Below are 21,447 nucleotides of genomic sequence, written 5' to 3'. Positions count from 1 at the left end.
TTAGTAAAGCCCCAGGACTTACACGTGTCCCGGGGCTTTACGTGTGTCGCCAGGCCTTTTTTAATTCGGCCCGGTGCGGGTAACCCTTTTAAAATACGGCCCTTAGAATTTAGGCAGTAGTTAACCTGAAGAGTAAAGGAACAGAGGCGCTGTCAGGGTCCTCTGTTCTTGGGCCTAGCAAAAATGCGCAAACACTTTAATTAATGAAAGAATAGTCACAATATTAGTAAAGTGTCAGCGTTATAAGGGAGTATGAGTGTGGGTTCAAGGTAAACTGATAGGCAAAGAATTTTAAATATTAAATATTCTGCTGTACCGTGTATAAGCACAGCATTTTTAAGAGTTAGTGATAGAGTGTACATGACTTTTATCGACACTGAATACCAGCACGTTAAGGAAGTTCAGTGAATGGTTATTGAGATCACCCAAAGAGAAACACTCTGTAAAAAAAAATAGCCCACAGCAACTTTGAAAATACGTGGGAGATTTATTTAAAAGCCAAGACAATTACACCAGAGACAACAGGGTATTCCAATGTCTGTAGACATGATTCTGCCTGTGTCCACCTCATTGACAGTAAAAATTACATAAAGACAGACAGGAAGAAATAAAGAGAAAGAGTGAGAGAGTAAGAGAGTAAGAGAAAGAGAGTGAAAGACTGCCTGCAAGAAATAATATGCACTATGAACTGTTCTTTCATGAAAAGAGATAGGGCTATTTCAATTATCTTTTGCTTTTCATTAGTAAGATTAAAAAGCTGTAATAATAATAAGCCGTCAAAGACACTAATACCCAGGGAACACTGATGTACTTTACAGAAGATCCTGGAGCAGTTTCAGGACCTGTGTTTATTTGTTTAAAGTATAATTTATTAGGCTACTGATAACCTCTGTTGCATTTAGCCACTCGCAAAGGCCCGCAAGCGGCTCACTCACCTTGCAATGCCACTGCCAGTCAGTATTGGTTCTGTATCCTCCCTGTGGTGGGGATGCCACTGCCGCCACATCTTCATGCAGCCAGGAGTGGCCATCAAGGTCCATCTTTGCAAGCCTAGATGCCGCCAACACTGGATCTTCTGTGTAGCCCAGAAACACTGCTGTTTTGCCACTCCTACACTCAATGTCCCCTAGGTGCATGAGTGCGCCTCAGCACAGAATTTAAAGGGCTCATGGCAGGAAAATCTCCATGGCCCTTTCAGATGATGTTATCACCTTGTCATGCTTTTGGCACTATAAAAGGGCTTTGCTGGCAGTTTAGCTTTGCCTTTGCAAGGAGTTGCCTTGCTCCTGGAGTTCCAGTGCCATATCTTCATTCCAGGAGTCTTCACTTCTTCAAGGTCCTTTGTTCCTTGATCTTTGTGGTGGCTCCTCCATGTTGCCTGTTTTTCATTTCTGGTCTCGCATTGGTTCCTCATCTAAGTCTTCTGAGTCTTCACCTTGTCCAAGTCTTCTGTGTCTTTTCTTGTTCCTGATGTTACATTTCCAAGTCTTAAATTAAGTTCCAAGTTCTTCCAGGTCCTCTCTCATCCCTCCTCCAGGCATGAAAGTGATGTGGTCCATGACCAGACCATGGTTGATTGTGTAGTGTGCCTCCTGGCACAAGGCCTGGCCCCAAGTACGTCTTTTCTGGGTCAAGTCCTCGGAGTCCATCTTTGTTCCAAGTTCCAAGTTCCATGTTTCAAGTTCCAAGTTCCTAGTCTTGTTCTTAGTTCCAGTGCTGTGGAGCTTGTCCAGCCTGCAGATCATCATGTTCCCACACCATGCGTCTCATTTAAAGCTATGTTCCAATTGATGTTTAGCTTCTGTCTATGAGCCTGCCTCACTCCCAGCGTGGTCTGAGACTAGCCCTCAGATTGTATAGTGAGCACTGTGGCACAGAGATCAGTTGAATCTGAGCTCAAACCTGAAACTGTCTTTGTCCAAGTTCCAAGTCTTCAGCATCTTCATCCAAGTTCCAAGTCTTCAGGTTTTCCTTTGCAAGGAGTTGACTTGTTCCTGGAGTTACAGAGCCATCTCTTCTTTCCAGGACACTTTGCTTCTTCAAGGTCCTTTGTTCTTTGTGGGAGCTCCTCCATGTTGCCTGTTCCTCATTTCTGGTCTCTCATCGGTTCCTCATCTAAGTCTATGGACTCTTCACATTGCCCAAGTCTTCTGTGTCTTTATTTGTTCCTGGTGTTACATTTTCCAAGTCTTCAATCAAGTTCCTGATGTTCCTGTCTTTGTTCCAAGTTCTTCCTTCCAGCTCCTCTCTCATTCCTCCTCCAGGTGTGAAAGCCATGTGGTCTGTGACCAGCCCACAGTGGCTTGTGTAGGGTGCCTCCTGGCACAAGGCCTGGCCCCAAGTCCATCTTTACTGAGTCAAATCCTCAGAGTCCATCTTTGTTCTGAATTCCATGTTCCTAGTCTTGTTCCTAGTTCTGGCTTGCAGAGCTTATCCAGCCTACGGATCATCTTGTTCCTCATCCCATGCCATGCTCCTTGTTCCAAGATATGTTCAAAGTGTTATCTGGCTTATCTATGTCCGAGTCTCATCCCAGAGCCTGCCACACCCCCAGCCTGGTCTGCAACCAGCCCATGGGTTGTGTAGTGCACACTATGGCACAGAGCTCAGTTGAATCTGAACCCAAACTTGAAACTAAGTCTTCGTCCAAGTTCCAAGTCTTCAGCATCTTCATCCAAGTTGCAAGTCTTTAATATCTTCATCCAAGTTCCAAGTCTTCAGTGTCTTTGTCCAAGTTCCAAGTCTTCAGTGTCTTCATCAAAATTCCATGTCACACCATGTTTTGGGTCCTCAGTCTTCATCTGTCCTGACACACAAGCCGTTCCTATGTGGCAAGCCCAAAAGGACTATTGAGTGGCTGGAGGGCTACCCAAGAGACCAGTATTGCATTGTTGAATCTCACTCTTGATGAGTGCAGGCTCAGCAGAGGTCTGAGCGATCCATGTTCCAAGTTTCCAGTCTATGTTCCAAGTCTCCAGTCTATGTTCCAAGTCCAGCCTATGCCTGGGCATGCCCGCCTCCCATGGTGAGTACCCTGGAGCCTTGTGCTGGGGTTGAGCCATGGTCCAAGGGCTCACTCTCTCAAACAAGCAACCATGCTCCCCCAAGCTCACAACAACAACCCCATAGGAAGAAGAAGAGGCAGAAAGAAGAACTGGCCAGCAATGACAGAAAGAGAAGAAACTGCAGATGTAGTTCTTTAAAAAGAAAAAGACATTAACAAACACAGACAGGTCTGAGCATACTCACAGATACACAAATAACAAACTTGTAAACATGGAAGAAGAGAGAAAGCAAGAACAGAAGAAAGAAAATTAAGAAAATAAAAGGAAAAGTTACACATAAAACATAAAAGTAAATATTCACCTATATCCAAGAAGGAAATATCATCTTTACCTGGAAAACAGCAACATTCAGACACCAAGAGATCCCTGACTTCTATGGTCTGGGGTACTGATATGCAGACATAAGGGGAAAAGTACAGACTGCTTCTACAGCCAAGTCCATAAGCAAAGAACATCAAGCAACACTGTAAAAAATGTTAGTAGCTGAATTTTGTAAGGATATTATAAGGTTGGGCATAACTGCACATAGTGATAGTTACTATCCTTAATAGAAATATGGGAATAACCTGCACAATTACTACCTTAAGCTTGCTGGGCAGACTGGATGGACCATTTGGTCCTTTTCTGCCATCATTTCTATGTAAAATGATAGAAAGAATCAATTCTTAATAGTTAAAGAAATAAGACACTGAAACCTGGCATTTTAGAAGCAACACAGTAACTAAAGTATAATAAGACAATACTTATCTGATAGATTTGAATCCAGAAGTTGTTGATAGTTGTTTTTCATTCTGTTTCTTATTTAATACAGTAGCCTCCCTATAAAAATATAAGATAAAGAGAAAGAATTATTGTTTATTGGAATGTAAAATGAGCATACCTAATTGGAAATAGAGAAGAGTTAAAAATGTCAACTATGGGGCGGATTTTCAGACTCCGCGAATAGGCCTACTTTTGTTTGCGCTCCAGGCGCAAACAAAAGTACGCTGGATTTTAGTAGATACGCGCGGAGCCGCGCGTATCTGCTAAAAACCTGGATCGGCGCGCGCAAGGCTATCGATTTTGTATAGCCGGCGCGCGCCGAGCCGCGCAGCCTACCCCTGTTCCCTCCAAGGCTGCTCCGAAATCGGAGCGGCCTTGGAGGGAATCCTCTAACGCCCTCCCCTCACCTTCCCCTCCCTTCCTCTACCTAACCCACCCGCCCGGCCCTGTCTACACCCCCCCCTTACCTTTCTCCGGGGATTTACGCCTCCCGGAGGGAGACGTAAATCCCCGCGCGCGAGTGGGCCTCCTGCGCGCCAGGCCGCGACCTGGGGGCGGGTACGGAGGACGTGGCCACGCCCCCGGACCGCCCCGGGCCATAGCCACGCCCCCGTATCCGCCCCCAAAACGCTGCCGACACGCCCACGAAACGCCGCGACGACCGGGCCCACCCCCGACACGCCCCCGACACGCCCCCCTCAGAGAACCCCGGGACTTACGCGAGTCCCGGGGCTCTGCGCGCACTGGTAGGCCTATGTAAAATAGGCTCACCGGCGCGCAGGGCCCTGCTCGCCTAAATCCGCCCGGTTTTGGGCGGATTTAGGCGAGCAGGGCTCTGAAAATCCGCCCCTATATGTGCACATTTTAGTGACGCTGAATCATGGTATTGTTTAATATAAGAAGTGTTTAAAATACAATAATCAAGTTTGCTTATACTGAAAGCGAGGTATATTCCTTTATTCAATAATCCTTGCCTCCTCTCTTGAACCTAAGAGACTTTGTTGGGTGGGTTGCGGACCCCTGTCCTTGTGGGGGACCTGGTTGGGAGGAGGGGGACAGAATCACACTTCTGAGGATTCCCTCTGAGAGCCTGCTGCCCTAGTCACCACCTAACTACACTGTAACACCAACAGCCTCGGCCACTGCAGCAGTCTTCATCTCTCAGGGATGGCGGTTTACACATATCACACTTTTCCGCACTATTTATCGGAACAACCTTCTCCCAGGGATCAGAGTTTGGAACAGAATGTACCTCCAGAGCATCTAGCTAGCTGCACCTGTAACCTCCCCCACAATAACCATCCACAGTCAGTTTACTCCCACAAAGTTAAAAAAGAACAAAACAAAACAATGCAGCTACTGTTGTAAAAGACTAGATAATCTAATTGATCCCACCCCTCTAGGGGTAATATGCTTGTCATTTAATTAGGAACACGGCCATCTGCTTGAAATCCTAGTATTGAAGAGCTGCACAGGTTCATCAGTAGTCACAAACAATAGATTAGAGCACAGACTTCATCCTTCATGCAGGCATGAAGTGTTGCCACATTAAGTTACAATGTTGATTTTTTTTTTTTTTGAATGGTCATAATGCTGATGTGCAGTCAATTGCAATACTGGATTCAGTGCTTCTGACTGTCAGAGAACAAATCAGATCAGCAGTACAGTGGATGAATACAAAGGGCGAGTGCTTGAGAAGTGTTTTTCAGGCATCACTTCACAAAGGTCCACCTAATTTATTTCATGAATAACTCCTGGTCTCAATGGCAACTTAGAGGTGTAGAATATATAATACAAATGCTATACTTGAAGTAGGTTCTTTTACAGTGAATCCAGTTTAACATTCAACTGTGTAGACATTGAAGGTTAAATTATCAATAGGGAGGCCTACATTCAGTGCTACTTAGCTGGATAAGTGGTGACTGCTGAATATCTGACTACGATCAACTGTTGCCACTTTGCCGGATAATTATTTATCTGGCTAAATAGTTAGCAGGATAAATTGAGGGCAGGATGCAGGTAGATCAGGAAAGAAATCCTTATGTGGTTCATTTATCCAGATAACTGCTATTTGAATTTATTCTGTAGGTTAATCAAATAAGTTAGACCTGTACAATAGCAGGTCTGACATTAGCCTGATGTAACATAGCCAACTAACTAGAACTTATCTGGGTATACTCAGCAGCATCCCTTCTGTCAGGCCGATACAGAAAAAGTCGTGAGAGAGCGGGCGAGTGCCCGTTCTTCTGGCATGCGCATAGGCCACTCTCCTGGGTGCACGATTCAGGAGAGCGGCCTATGCAAATCAGGGCCCGCGGTAAAAAGATGCGCTAGGGACACTAGCGTGTACCTATCGCCTCTTTTTGGACAGGAGTGGCGGCTGTCAGCGGGTTTGACAGGCGACGCTCAATTTTGCTGGCATCAGTTCTCAAACCGGCTGACAGCCACGGGTTAGGAAACCGGACGCTGGCAAAATTGAGCGTCCAGTTTTCAACCCCTGAGCCGCAGGCCCATTTTAAATTTTTTATTTTTTTATTTTTTGACTATTTTTAACTTTTGGGACCTCCGACTTAATATCATAGCGATATTTTTCTGTGCACTTCTCCGGCGCCGGCAGAAATTAACGCCTACCTTTGGGTAGGCGCTAATTTCTGAAAGTAAAATGTGCGGCTTGGATGCACATTTTACTTTCTGTATCGCGCGGGAATGACTAATAGGGCCATCAACATGCATTTGCATGTTGCGGGTGCTCTTAGTCTCGGGGGGTTGGACGCGTGTTTCCGATGCGCTATTACTCCTTACTGAATAAGGGGTAAAGCTAGCGTGTTGAAAACGCGCGTCCAAATGCGGGTTAACAGTGCACTCCACCGGCCTGTAAGTTAGCCAGGTAAGTTGTAACCAGTTAACCTAGATAGCCAGATATCTTTTGAATATTGGGCTCTTGATGCTTAAGTACACAGATTCTTTTTGACTCACAGACACCCAGCCACATTTCAAACACAACATACCCTTCTATGAAGGAATGTATGATGCTTCCAGGAACATCTCAACCTTGATGATTGTCTTCTAGGAAGATATGCTGCTCTCATTACAATGTAAATATACACACAGGGTAAAGAATTCCAAATGTCTCCTTATAAATATACAGTTGTATTAAACACAAGGAGTACTACACTTTTTTTAGAATAATGTGCAAAACTTTATTAATTCTATCTAGACAATAAAATTCTCACTACCACATTCAAACACATTCACACACACCTAAAATCATGTTAAAAACATTTCCAGAACATAGTGATTGCAAAAATTGCTTATTAATTTTTAACAATCAGTGTCTCCAAATACAGTACTTTATATATCTTAGATTACAATAACTTCATTTCCATTGCATCATAGTTATTATATCGTATTCGCCATGATCATTGTTACATTCCAAATTGAATTTGTCCGACAAAAGATCTTTGTTTCTCCCCTCATGGGGCTTCCTCAGGGACTTAAGTTCTAATTATTCGACAGTCAATTTTCCCAATATGATTCATCAATATTCATATCCAAGTCCATCAATGGCGTCTATACAACTGCTTTTTCTTCAATTTCATTATTACTCGAAATTCCCAAAAATTCCTTTATACCATGATTGTAACATGTGATTGACGTTATGTTGCGTGTACGCCAGTTCGACTTACGGATGTATATTTATTTATGTATTTATTTATTTATTTAAAACTTTTTCTATACCGTCGTTAAGGTGGGTACCGTCACAACGGTTTACAGTAAGGCACAAAAGTAATGCTATTAACCTCTATCAGTTTACACAGGTGCCATAATGTTCGGTAACATAGTTTTAATCAATGTTAGTTGTTTAATGAGTGTGAACACTATCATGTCCCGGTCGATTCTATAGCAGTTTTGAGTTAGGGACTCATTCTATAAGTAACTTATCCTTTACTGATGAATTCTATTAAAAACTAATACATACACCCTTAGTGATTTCTGTTTGCGTGGGTGTTTTGTGCCTTGCACTTACCTGGTTTAAACCTTGCATTTCCCTGGATTCTATTCTCCCTTCTCTTTTTGAAAGGCTTGTTTGAATAGCCAAGTTTTAAGATTTTTTCTGAAAGTTTTGTGTTCTCTTTGTAGTCTTAATTCCAGTGGCATGGAGTTCCATAATATGGGTCCTGCTAAGGATAATGCTCTCTCTCTTACCTGCATTAGTCTTGCTGTCTTGACTGATGGAATAGTCAGAAAAGCTTTGTTGGCTGATCTTAGATTTCTGTTGAGGATGTGTACGCGAAGGGCTGTGTTCAGCCAGTCTGCGTTTTCATTGTGTATTAACTTGTGTATGGTGCATAGTGTCTTGTACTGTATTCTTTGTTCAATCGGAAGCCAGTGCAACTCAGCCAGTGTTTCCGTAATGTGTTGACATACCCGGTAAAGAATTCATGGTATAAAGGAATTTTTGGGAATTTCGAGTAATGATGAAAGTGAAGAAAAAGCAGTTGTATAGGCGCCATTGATGGACTTGGATATGAATATTGATGAATCATATTGGGAGATTTGACTGTCGTATAATTAGAACATAAGTTCCTGAGGAAGCCCCATGAGGGGAGAAACAAAGATCTTTTGTCGGACAAATTCAATTTGGAATGTAACAACGATCATGGTGAATACGATATAATAACTATGATGCAATGGAAATGAAGTTATTGTAATCTAAGATATATAAAGTACTGTATTTGGAGACACTGATTGTTAAAAACTAATAAGCAATTTTCACAATCACTATGTTCTGGAAATGTTTTTAACATGATTTTAGGTGTGTGTGAATGTGTTTGAATGTGGTAGTGAGAATGTTATTGTCTAGATAGAATTAATAAAGCTCTCATTACAATGGCATATAACTAATCTCTAAATGTTACTCTCTGTGTCTAAATGTTATTAACATTTAGGATCAGAAGAGTCACTACAGCCTCTACTGGGGATAACCTTGCTGTCTACCAACTTAGGATATCTCACTCTACTTTTCTCTGCCTTCCCCCCTACAGGTGATAGAGGATATCCACTTAAAACCTGGCTCCTATTCCCACTAGCATACTCAGGCAGAACATGTCTGCTAAATCAGGGTCCACCAGCAGACCAGGTTAGTCAGTGATAGAATCCTTGCCCTGCCTAGCCTCTTTGGCCTTGCATATTGCCACTGTCTGGACAGGTCAGAAGGATGTCATCTCTGCAACCCAACAAAGGTCTGTGACATCTTTCTAACCTACCACATGCTTCATAACCTGGCTAAAAGCTAAGGATTGCCTCCTCAAAAGAGAGAATATGTTCATCTTTCAGGGCCCAGTGATGAAGAGGAGGTGGAGGCATACTACCTGAGTAAGGAAGAATTCATCAACAGGCTGTCAATGAAAGGAGGGAGACTGGAGTGAAATATGGGAGTACAGAAGGGCGAATAGCCGGTACTTGAAAGATTTTCAGAGAATGGTCTCACAGAAAGGTGCAGAGATGAACGACCATCCAGAATGATATTAGTGGGATGGGAACCACTGAGCTATTAAGTTAAGTGATTCATATATGGACTTTTTAATAATTTTTGCATATAAAAAAAAAGTTAAAAAATTGATTTGGATATATAACTATTCGTCACCAGTGACTGATGATTATATATATGGCAGAGTCTATAGTGTAAAGCTACATCGATGATGCCTAGTATGATGTCACTCATTATGAATCATGATATTGATGTACAATCAGTGTTAGAGAATTTTTGGGATTTTAGATAAGGGTTGGAACAACTGAAAATCATGGAATTGGAAAGAACCATAGTTCTGCGATGCACCTACCCCAGAGAAAGCTTCTTTTTCCTGTTCTAGTATCATCTCTCCATTCTCTTAAGGACATTGGTAGCATCTTACCTACTGATTACCCAAGGTGGTCACATTCTTCCCTGACTCCTTTATGGTTTAACCTGGACTTCACAATAGGTGGCCATTCTCTTAACTGGGCAATTTGGCAAAGGCATGCCATTTGATATCCCCATCATATGTTGGAGGAACATGCTTTTTTTCCCGGTTGAAGCTTTGGTTTCTTTATATTTCCTTCCTCACCCTCAGTTGTTTTGTTGGTAGCAATTGCATCATTGTCTCAGCGCTAAAGGTTTATTGTTATCCAATTCTATGGCAGAAGCTGGAATTCTGTTTTGTTTTTTTTTTGGTTTTTTTTTTTTTGGGGGGGGGTTAAATCCCTTTTAGTTGGCTATTTAGCCTCACAGGTTTATAAACTATTTAAGAGTAAGCATTTTTCTAATTCTCTTAGATTACTTAAATGCTGGGAATTTGATTTAAATTCAGGTTCGCTAGGTTCCCTCTGGGATCACTATTGGCAGTCTACAGTGCGTATTTCTTTATCCTCCTCCACAACTCAATCTATGTATTTGTAGCCCACAGAGCTCTATGGACACCCAATACATTGTTTAAAGCCAGACTTTCCGATTCTCAAAATTGTTGGTCCTGTTCTCAGGATCATGCAAACCTGCCCCATATGTTATTTGAATGCCCGTTGGTTTGGTACTTTTGGGAGGGTATTTCAGAGCTTCTTTCATTGTTCATGCCTATCACATACAGATTGGTGATTTTGAAGTCTATTGGGATAATCAGTCCTCTTCTGCACCACAGTTGCAAACTTTTGGATTTTCTTCTTACCATAGCAATCTAGCAAATTTTGACTCACTGGAAGAGTTCTTCTCTATTAAATGTCCACTTCTGGTGGAATAAAGTTTGCCTTTATTTTAAAGTCTAACCGACTTGATATCTTTTGATAACTGACATAAAAATGTACAAATAAATAAATAAATAAATATGAAAAATTGGCAGCAGTTAAACAATCACATTGCTTCCTGGCTTAAAATGTGGCATCCGATTGTCTGTATCTTAAGTTTCCTCTTTAGCTTCCCTTAACTTTTGGTTTTTCACTTTCCTTTATAGTTTTTATCCCTGCCTTCTTTTTCTTTCTGTTTTGTCATATGTTGGTACTGATGCCTGTGGAACTGTGTTAAGTATCTCACAATGGCTTGTATTTGTTTTCTTTGTATAATGCATTTGTATGCTGTTTTTTTAGTTTCTGAATAAAAATATTGAACTTAAAATAAATCATAGTCACAGAGGTACAGTGGTACAGTAGTCAAATAGTAGGTACTTAGCAAGTCTCTATCAACTTTCAAAAAAGAGAGCAGCTTTTAAACTAGAACAATGGGGAAAGCCGAAAGTCACTCAGCAGTGCATGGTTCTGAGAAATGTATCCTTGAAGGATACAAATGAAACAGGAGAGTTAGGGCATCCCAACAGAGAGGTTCCATTAAAAGCAAACATAATCCATATGCCTATATGTAAAAAATCACCAAACCTAAGTTCCAAATTATCCCAAACAACTGAAAAGCAGGTTGTTAAAACAAACAAAAAACACACTTTGAAATGTCTGCATGCCAATGCCAGAAGTCTAAGAAGAAAGATGAGAGAGTTAGTATATAGCAGCAAATGATGAGATTGACATAATTGGCATCACAGAAACTTGGTGGAAGGAGGATAACCAATGGGACAGTGCTAAATCAGGGTACAAATTATATCGCAATGATAGGAAGGATCAACTTGGCGGGGGTGTGGCACTTTATGTCTGGGGAGGGTATAGAGTCCAACAGGATAAAGATCATACAAGAGACTAAATGCTCAATAGAGATGTGTATCGTGTGATCGATCGTCTTAACGATCGATTTCGGCTGGGGGGGGGGAGGGAATCGAATCGTCGCGGTTTTGTTTCTGTAAATATCGTGTAAATCGTAAATCGGGGAGGGCGGGAAAACCGGCACACTAAAACATCCCTAAAACCCACCCCGACCCTTTAAAATAAATCCCCCAGCCTCCCGAACCCCCCCCCCCCAAATGTCTTAAATTACCTGGGGTCCAGTGGGGGGGTCCCGTTGTGATCTTCCACTCTCGGGCCACGGGTGCGTTGATAGAAAAATGGCGCCGGCGCTACCTTTGCCCTGTCATATGACAGGGTAAAGGTAGCGCTGGCGCCATTTTGGTTCCTATCCCCCGACGTCACGAGTGTAGGAGATCGCTCCCGGACCCCTGCTGGACCCCCAGGGACTTTTGGCCAGCTTGGGGGGGCCTCCTGACCCCCACAAGACTTGCCAAAAGTCCAGCGGAGGTCCGTGAACGACCTCCTGCACTCGAATCATGTTGCCGTACGGCCGGCGCCATTTTGCCGTACGGCAATATGGCCGGCGCCATTTTGCAAAATGGCGCCGGCCATATGGCCATATTGCCGTAGAGTATTGGTGTAGCGGTGAAGGGGTTAACCTGTCATGGGCTATATTTGTGAATGGTGTCCCCGAAGTGTTATGGTTGAGTGGGTGGATCCTTGGGTACTGTGGCAGATGACCACGCCCACGGGGAGGAGCCATCTGGGTATATAACCCATTCTAACTCTCAGTACGAGGCTAGACTCAGAACGCACAATCACAGTTAGTTCTTTATTATACAGCTTGAAGAGTACCACCAGAGGGGACCTTGGCAGAGGGAGCCCTTCTCACACTGTTGGTCTCCGTAGCAGGTTTCCCAGCAAGGTAGTACTGTGGATGAGGTAGACTGAGAGTTAGAGTACTCACTAGGTGTTTGCTGTAAGTATGCGATTCCACCAGGTTGTAGAAGAAGGTACAGGCACGAGGCAGGGAAAGCAGGCCCTTGAGAAGCGAGTACCTGTTCCTTGTAAGGCACCTGAAATAAAGCAAAGGGCCCCCGAGGAGCGGGTACCCAGGTTAGCAGTTACCCCATAGGGCAAGGAGAGAGCTTCTAGCAGCAGCATGGAAGCGGCATAGTAGCGTAGGCAGGAACGGATTTGAGTCATTGCTAACTCAACAAGCTAGCAAATTAGAATGGGTTATATACCCAGATGGCGTGATGTCAGCAAGGGGGAACGCCCACGAGGTTTGCGCCAAGGTTGGAATAAAGACGAGGGTGATGTGCGCGCACCCTAGTAGGTACCTAGAGGGAGCATGGTGGGAGGGTGCACCATAGCCATTCCAGGGACGCCGGAGAGGTCAGCTTGTAGATGCGGCAGTAGCCATCTTTCCTAGGTAAGCGGGAGGAGCCGTGAATAAGGTGAGGCAAATGGGGAGAAGCCATCTAGCACTGACGGAAGCAACACAAAGACATAGAGTCAGCTGCAATTGAGTTGGCCCTAGAAGATTTCCAGATGTTGGGGCAAGTAAAGAATAGGGGAAGATTTTATGATGATGCATAGGGTAATGTGAACATTTTCTATACTTGCTTTATGGATTTAGATCCTAACAAATCATCCCTTACAGTATTGCTGGGAGAAGAGGAATCTGTTCCCTTAATCACTATGGGTGTAAAGTGTCTGTTCTCCTTCACCCCAGTCAGAGGGTAGATGTTCTATCCCAGCCTCCTGGTAGTTGGCAAGAAAAATTACAGGCCCTATTAAGAAGTAAAGGAAAAACTCTGCAGAATGTAGCAGGGATTCTGCCCCAGGTAGGACAGCCAGCCTGTTCCCCCTGATACACTGATTGGTGCCATGGGAAAGGTGTTAGATTCCCCCTGGCCACATGGGGAAGGATGGAGTCCTTCCAAAATTATAAGAGCTAAGAATGATCCAGAGAGGGAGAGCATCCAGAAGCCCTATATGTTAATAGTGCTCAGTCACCCCAGAACCCAGCCAATTGGGCAGGAGGCCCTATGCCAGAGGGGTTAGTGAGAAACAAAACAACTGTCTCAATCCAAATTGAAGGTGTGGCCACCCAGGATAGTGGGTCTTCATTGTATACCGAAGCTTCTATGATGCTAGGTTGTCATACATCCCATTACAAGCATTTCAGGGACTGGAGCTGAGGGGGACATAATTAACCATAGTTGTCCCTCTGAGGACTATATAGTTGTGACAGTGGAGTTTCCACAACACCTTACTGGGTGAGCTAGAAGCTTTGATTCACATGCTTGGCCGACTTGCACAGGCACTCCAGGAGGCCATGGGCAGCCAAGACTAGCATCCCTCCCCAGATGTAATGCTGTTACAAGTGTACTTTGTAGGGAGAAAGCACAGAAATGAGGTGCTGGATTTAGTGGGGGAGATACAGCAAAGGAGCAAAACCCCAACTGAAATATCCCCAGGAGGTATGAAGGAGTTAAATAACCACTTGACAGTTGATGCCACCTTTGCACACAGCACAGAGATAATTGAGGCCCCAGCAGAGAACTAATTGTCTGCAGGGTTACTGGTGCACAATGGTACTAACTCTAGATGAGGGACGGACAGAGAAAGTGTTTGTTAGGCTGAAGAATGAGTCTAACCACCCAGTCCAGTTACCCCCAGGAATCAGAGTGGCCACAGTGAGCTGAGTGGAGGCTGTGTAGAGAGTCGAACCTAAAGGGAGGTTTATGCAGACTAGACTATTGACCTGAATGTTTTCCAGTTTGGGGACTCCCCAGTTCTCCCATCTTGGAAGGGCAGACTACAGCAAAGATTAGCACAACATACTAGCATGTTCTCATGGTCTGAATGGGATGATGGGTTTGTAAAGGTGTAGAACACCACATACATTTTACAGATGACACTCCATTCCAGGAAAGATCAAGGACAGCTCCAGCTGACTTAGCTAATGTAAGAAGACATCTGGAGGAATTCAGGCAGGCAGGGATTACCGCTGAACCACATAGTCCTCATGTCTTCCCCATTGTATTTGTTAGGAAAAAGGATGGGACAGTATGACTGTGTGTTCATTACCATACCCTAAATTCCAGGACCACACCTGACCAGTATACTACACCATGGGTTGAGGATGCCTTTGACTATGACTGGATGTCAATGGTTCTCTGCCCTGGACCTACACAGTGGGTATTACCAAATATGCATGAGTGAGGTTGATAAGAAGAAAATTACGTTTATATGTCCACTAGGGTTTTACCAATTTAACCGACTCCACTAGGGGGTCTCAGGTGCCCCAGCTACATTTCAAACGTTAATGGAGAAGACTCTGGGGGACAGAAATCTATTAGAGGTGCTAGTATACTTGGATGACCTGATAGTCTTCAGGAAAACTCTAGAGTTCAATTTCATACTTCTAACAGGCTGATCAGAAACCCATACATGGCTACCTTGCAAACCCCTTCACCCCAAATCTTTAAATATTCATCCACTAAGGCCCATGCCCTGTCACTAGCTGGCCCTACCTTATGGAACTCTATGCCCACTCAACTACGACTTGAACAATCCCCAAAAATCTTCAAAAAAATCTCAAGACATGGTTATTTACTCAGGCCTACACCTGATCCCCCCTGCTCTTTCCCACCTCATTCTACCCTCCTTGCAAGCACAATAAACATTATCTATCACTTTCTCTCTCCTCTATGATGCATTTTCTCTAAATACACCGGCACGTCCAATCCTCTCTTCCTCCCCCCCTCCCCCCTTCTTTCCCCATACTTTTAAGTTTTTGCCGTTTAAATTACTTAGCTATTCTCACGGTTAGTTATTTATGTATTAGTTCATATTTATTAACTTGTTATATGTGCAACGTTACTTCTTCCCTTAGTTATTTATAGACTAGTTCATAATTATTACTACCTTGTTCTATGTACAACGCTTTGACGTTTTGTTTTGTTTTCCTGTAAACCGACGTGATATCCTAGGATGAACGGCGGTATATAAAAACCAATAAATAATAATAATAATAATAATAATAGAGGAAGATGAAGAAAAGCTACTCAAGGTAGTTAACTGGTTGACACAGTATGGCATAAATTATCATTGGACAAATGCAAATTTTGACAAGCTGAGGTTAAATATTTTGGGGCATACTGTTTCTAAGGATGGAGTGGCCACAGACCCTGATAAGATAGCTGCTCTCACCACCTGGACCCATCCAGACAACCTCAGAGAATTATGTTCCTTTCTTGGATTTAGTGGTTATTACAGATGGTTTGTAAAAGATTATTCAAAGATTGGAATTCCATTGTTGGGGCTGATGGATGGGGGAAAAAAGAGGAGAATAATAATAACACTTGATTAAGTGTTATTAAGAGGTCCCATCTATTCTATATGGTGGTATATTGTGGGGGACAACAACTCCAAATTGCCAAATATTAAATGTTCTTGCTACCTTGTAGAAATGTATATAGTTGTGTACCCCGAGACTATTAAGCACAAGTAGATAAGTGTGCTGTTTGACATCATATTAGTGATGTACATAATCATGTAGAAATGTATATACTTATACAGTCTGATAAACCTGTCTATATTTGTACATATTGCCAGCCTTGTTCAGAATCCCATTTGTTTTCCTGGGGTGAAGGGAGGGAAATCCCACCCTTCCCCAGGTGAAGGCACCGTGAGGACCAATGGAATCTGACCTAGGGGGGGCTTATGCCAGGTTGGTCCCAGACCCAGGAATGCCCCACGATCTAAGCAGTCAAGGGAGCATTACATAAAAACTTTTAAGAACAAAAGTGGCCCCAATATTGATCCTTATGGTATTCGATTTAACACCCTTCTCTCTTAATAATAGGTTCTGTTTACTATTACTTGCTGTCTCCTGTCATTCAACCAGTTTGAAATCCACTCCACCACCTTGGCACCTACTCCTAAGTTTGTCATTTTATTCACAATTCTATGTGGGAAGATATTAAAAGCTTTGCTTAAATTCAAGTAAATCACATTGAACACGCTTCATCAATCCAATTCTTAGTCACCTAATTAAAATAATCAATTTGATTGTCTGTCAGAACCTTCCCCTGGTGAATCTATGCTGTCTCAGGTCCAGCAACCCACTGGATTGTACATAGTTACCTATCCTTTCTTTCAGCAGAGTCTCCATTAATTTTCTCACATCCAAGGTCAGGATAACCAACCTGTACTTTCCAGCCTCCTCTCTGCTACCACCCTTGTGAAGTGGGACTACAACCACTCTTCTCTAATCTCATGACACCACTCCCATTTCCCATTGAACAGTGGACCCACCAGCACAGCTCTGAACTCCCTTAGTATCCTGGGTTGAACCTCACCTGGCCCCCATGGATTTGTCCACTTTCAGTTTTCCTAGGTTTTCTCATAAATTCTCCTCTGTTAATGGGGTTGCATCTATCTACTTCCATTCACAGTTTATCAACCAGCAACGACCCATCTCCAGGATATTATTTAATGAACGCTGAACTGAAATATTTGTTTAATATTTCCAGCTTCTAGCTTTTGGCTAAGACAGGGTATTGTTGATCAGCAGGGAAATAGTTGGGCCTGTAATGGAAGAGCAAATAGACAGACTATGTTGGCATCTACCTGATGGGCATTTAGGAACCTTACCACTGGCCTCCTCCTGCCTGCTATGCATCTGCTCCAAACCATCTTCCTCCAGTTGGCACAGCTCCAAGGCCTTCTTCTTGAAGTCCTCAATCTATACAGACGAGTAGGAATAAAATGCTCTTAGTTCAATGTTATAGGATCTGTGACCTCCTCAATAGCATGCTTCCATTCATGCTATTTAACATTTGACCCTCTGTTACAATATTTCTTCACTGTCAGTATTTCTTCAATATATGCAATTTAGCTTTTACCCCTCTCATCACCACACACTCCACTCACAACTATTTACCTTGAATAAATGGTTTACAGTGGGTTCTGGTAGAACAAGACATGTGACTATATGACACCCAATTTCCCTACCAGTGCAACATCTTGAATATTCAACCCTACAGAGAATATCCAACCTCCACAGAGAAGTCAGACATCCAGGATTCAGAAATGCAGGAATAAATGGATTAGATTAGGCTCTGGCAGAATACGGCCTGTGATGAAAAGACACCTACTCTCCCCACCGCTATTCTTACATAATACCTGTAATGTACTGGATAACAAACAAGCTCCAAGAATAGAAAATGAGATAATATCTGAAAGGATTGTAGTCACTCTGTGTACCCAGAAACCATTAAACATTATCAAAGGTCCTAAAAGGAAGCTTCTTCTGTTGGGAGGCTCAATCATCAGAGGAATCAATTTGGGTAATAATTTTGGGGTGGACACAACAGTTAAATGCCTTCCAGGATCCTCAGCTAGTAGAAATGCCAACCAGATAGTCAACACAATTACAGAAGAAAGTAGGGACTCCAGTGTCAATGTTATCATCCATCTGAGGAACAATGACCTTGCTAGACATAGTACAGAAAGTTTTCCAAAACCTACGGACAAAGACTAGACACATGGCAAAGACCATTGCCTTTTCAGAATTATTACCTGTTCATAGAAAGGAGAAGTAAAGGCTCTGCCATATAGAGAACTTCAATGTTTGGTTCAATATTTTTAAATCCAATACTTATACACATTCTCCAGATTTCATTCAGATGAAAATTGCATTCCAAACAAAAAATTGAAAAGTGGACTCTCCTCAAATGCTCATGCCTCAATAGGTGTTACCCGCCTCATGTCATTTTTGATACTCTAGACTTCAGAGGGATAAACCAGTTGGTCTATCCCTCTGAAGATCCAACAAAAGATATCATTGTTATTATACTATTTGGATGATTTAGTCTATGTCTCCAATATATTCCTCTGATACAATCAAGTCATATTTAATGATGGCAGAATAATATGGTATAAAAATAAAAACTTCTAAAACATTTTTTTATTGCCTATGGAAATAGTACCTGAAGTTTTCACAAGAAACCAATAAACTGTGAAATGCCATAGGTACATACCAGTGTAAGAACAGTTGCCTATGGTATTCAAAAGTTGTCACTCCTAAGGAAAGTGACTTTTAGTGGTGAACATCTGTAGTGCACTGCAGCAATCATCTGGTTACAATTCATGCAAGTCACCATACTAAATTAAGCACCTTCCAGCTAATAGGGACTATTTTAGTGTTCATAATAAAGTCTTTGTGGATAGCACATTGTTTTTAGGCCCAGGATGTACAAGCTAAACTTTATTGCATAGGCTCCATAATGAAGTATAAAAGCTATAAACAATGCTACGATTGTTAATAGAACTCAAAATGACTAATTCTGCAAAGCGAATACGAGTTGGGTAAATTGCATGTTTTAAGACACAAGACACATTCTAATTAATCACATTAGAAAAACTACTAAGAATTTACATCAGTGACTTGAACAAGTATTAATTATAACTGTTACCTTCCTAGTTTAATGTATGTTAGTAAATCAGTTTAAAGTATAGGTATGACAATTTTGGAGGATTGTGTTTCCTTAATTTCTATATCAGCTCATTTATTGCAGTGTGAATCCAAAGACAATTGTCATTTTAAAATGATCAAAAATTGTAGGAACACTGTACTTTGTTGGTTATTTAAAGGGATGTATTGCTGATGTAGTAGCTTGTACTCTTGGGGGTGAATTTTCAAACAAACACATAAAAATTAGCATATATATGCGTAAGTAGCATCCAATCGCTTGCATGCTATTTTGAAACATATGTGTGATTTTTGCTTTTAGTGTGCATATTTATACCCTTATAAATGTGGCGGTGTAGGGGCATTCTGGGGTGAGGCCAACATTTGCATGCGTAAATTGCTATTTGAATCGATACACTTGTACTGAAGATTTTCCAACTTCCTTTCCTAATTTTACACCTACTAATTATTTTGCATAAATGATATTAATTGTGTTTATTGTGTATCACTGTGCAGGAGGAAGAGCTGGGTGAACTGGGGGCAGTTAAGACTGAAGAACCAGGAAGGTTTTGATGGCCTGGAGAAGGACTGGGCAAATTGATGGAGTAATTGGTGAAACTGGCAATGTCACTTACATACGCATGTTTCAAAATATACCAAATTAGGTGCATACATCTGGATTTATGCGAGTATGTCCTACTTTATTTTTGTGTGAAAATATATGCATGCACATATATTTTTAAAATAGGTAGGAAAAGTACACATGTTCAATGCATTGAAATACTCTCTTTCAATGCATACATAAGCATGTTATGGGAGTAAATATATGCATATTTTATAATACACACAGGTTATAAATGATATGATAAAACTACGCATGACCATATATGTGTGTATATTCTACTATGAAAGTTATCCCTCTCATTGTCTAGTTCTGTTGCAATATCAATCAATAAAATTAAAATTTGAAACTTCACCATTAAACACTTTATATATTTAACAAAAAGAAAACATGATTATAATGAGTTCTATATATGCTTTGAAGAAATAAAGTATTTCCTCTCTGCTGTGATACTAGTACTATAATGTAGTTCATTTGTTTTGCTAAGGAGTGAATTTTCAAAGCAGTTTTACTTAAAAATAGCTAATATATGTATAAGCAGCAGGTACATGCAAAATGATTTTTTATAAACCTCGAGAGCATGTGTGTATGGCGGTATAGTGAATACATTTTACTGGAGGAAGAAAGAACTGGGTGCTTCAAGGCAAAATTCAGAAGTCTATGTGCAAGCTGCTATTTTGTAACAGATATATGTGCATTCATAACTAGGAATGTGCAGAAGACCCAAATTTGTTTCATTATGTTCAATATATATATATATATATATATATATATATGGACTTGATTTTCTTCAACAAAGGGATTACAAACACGTACAACTTAAAGAACAAAAAGGTCCCTTGGTCAGACCACTCTCTTATTTCCACCTCTTTCGCACTGGAAGAAACCAACACTCCTAACATCCCCTCACCTTCATTCCATTACAAAAAGCGATGTTCTCCAGAAGACCTCAACACCCAATTAGTCTCCCAGCTCCCCCTATTAGACTTATCCGACCCTAACACTGCCATTCGTTCATGGAACAACATAACAGAAAATATAGCCAACAAGCTCTGTCCTTCAATTACAAAAAAATCTCACACCAATGCAGCCAACAGACAACCTTGGTTCACCAACGAACTCAGAGAACTTAAACAAACTTTAAGAAAAAAAGAAGCGACCTGGCGTAAAACCCCTTGCGACACCACCATCTCATCATACAAATCCACACTTTACCAGTACAAATCCCTCACCTCAAAATCAAAAAAAGATTTTTACGCATCCAAGATTCACAACCTGGTCTTTGACGCTAAAGCCCTCTTCGCCTATGTCTCCAGCCTCACTCAAACCATACCGCGAGAAATCCCCGGCAATATGGCTCAGTCCAAAGCCGAAGAACTCGCTCAGTTTTTCCAAAATAAAATTTCCAATCTCCTAACACAACTGCCTCCCGACACAGCAGCCCTCCAGACATATCAACAACCTGCACACAAAAATGCCAGCTTAAACACCTTTGAACCTGTAGCCTCCACTGAGATACAAGCCATCCTGAGAAAAATGAAACCTTCATCTCATCCTGCAGACCACATCCCCTCCAAATTACTTCTATCTATTCCAGACACAATAGCTACATCTTTGACAAATATCATCAACTGCTCTCTAGCCCAAGGAATCTGCCCTGATGACCTCAAAATGGCCTCAATCTCACCGCTCTTAAAGAAACCTAACCTTGACCCGAAGGAACCCAACAACTTCCGCCCCATAGCTAACCTCCCATTCATCGCCAAGATCATGGAAAAACTAGTGAACTCTCAACTCTCAGATTTCATCGA

The sequence above is a fragment of the Rhinatrema bivittatum genome, chromosome 18 (genome assembly GCF_901001135.1).
Source record: "Rhinatrema bivittatum chromosome 18, aRhiBiv1.1, whole genome shotgun sequence".
NCBI classification, from domain to species: Eukaryota; Metazoa; Chordata; class Amphibia; order Gymnophiona; family Rhinatrematidae; genus Rhinatrema; species Rhinatrema bivittatum.
The sequence above is the reverse complement of the archived record's forward strand: the minus strand, read 5'-3'. Positions refer to the sequence as shown.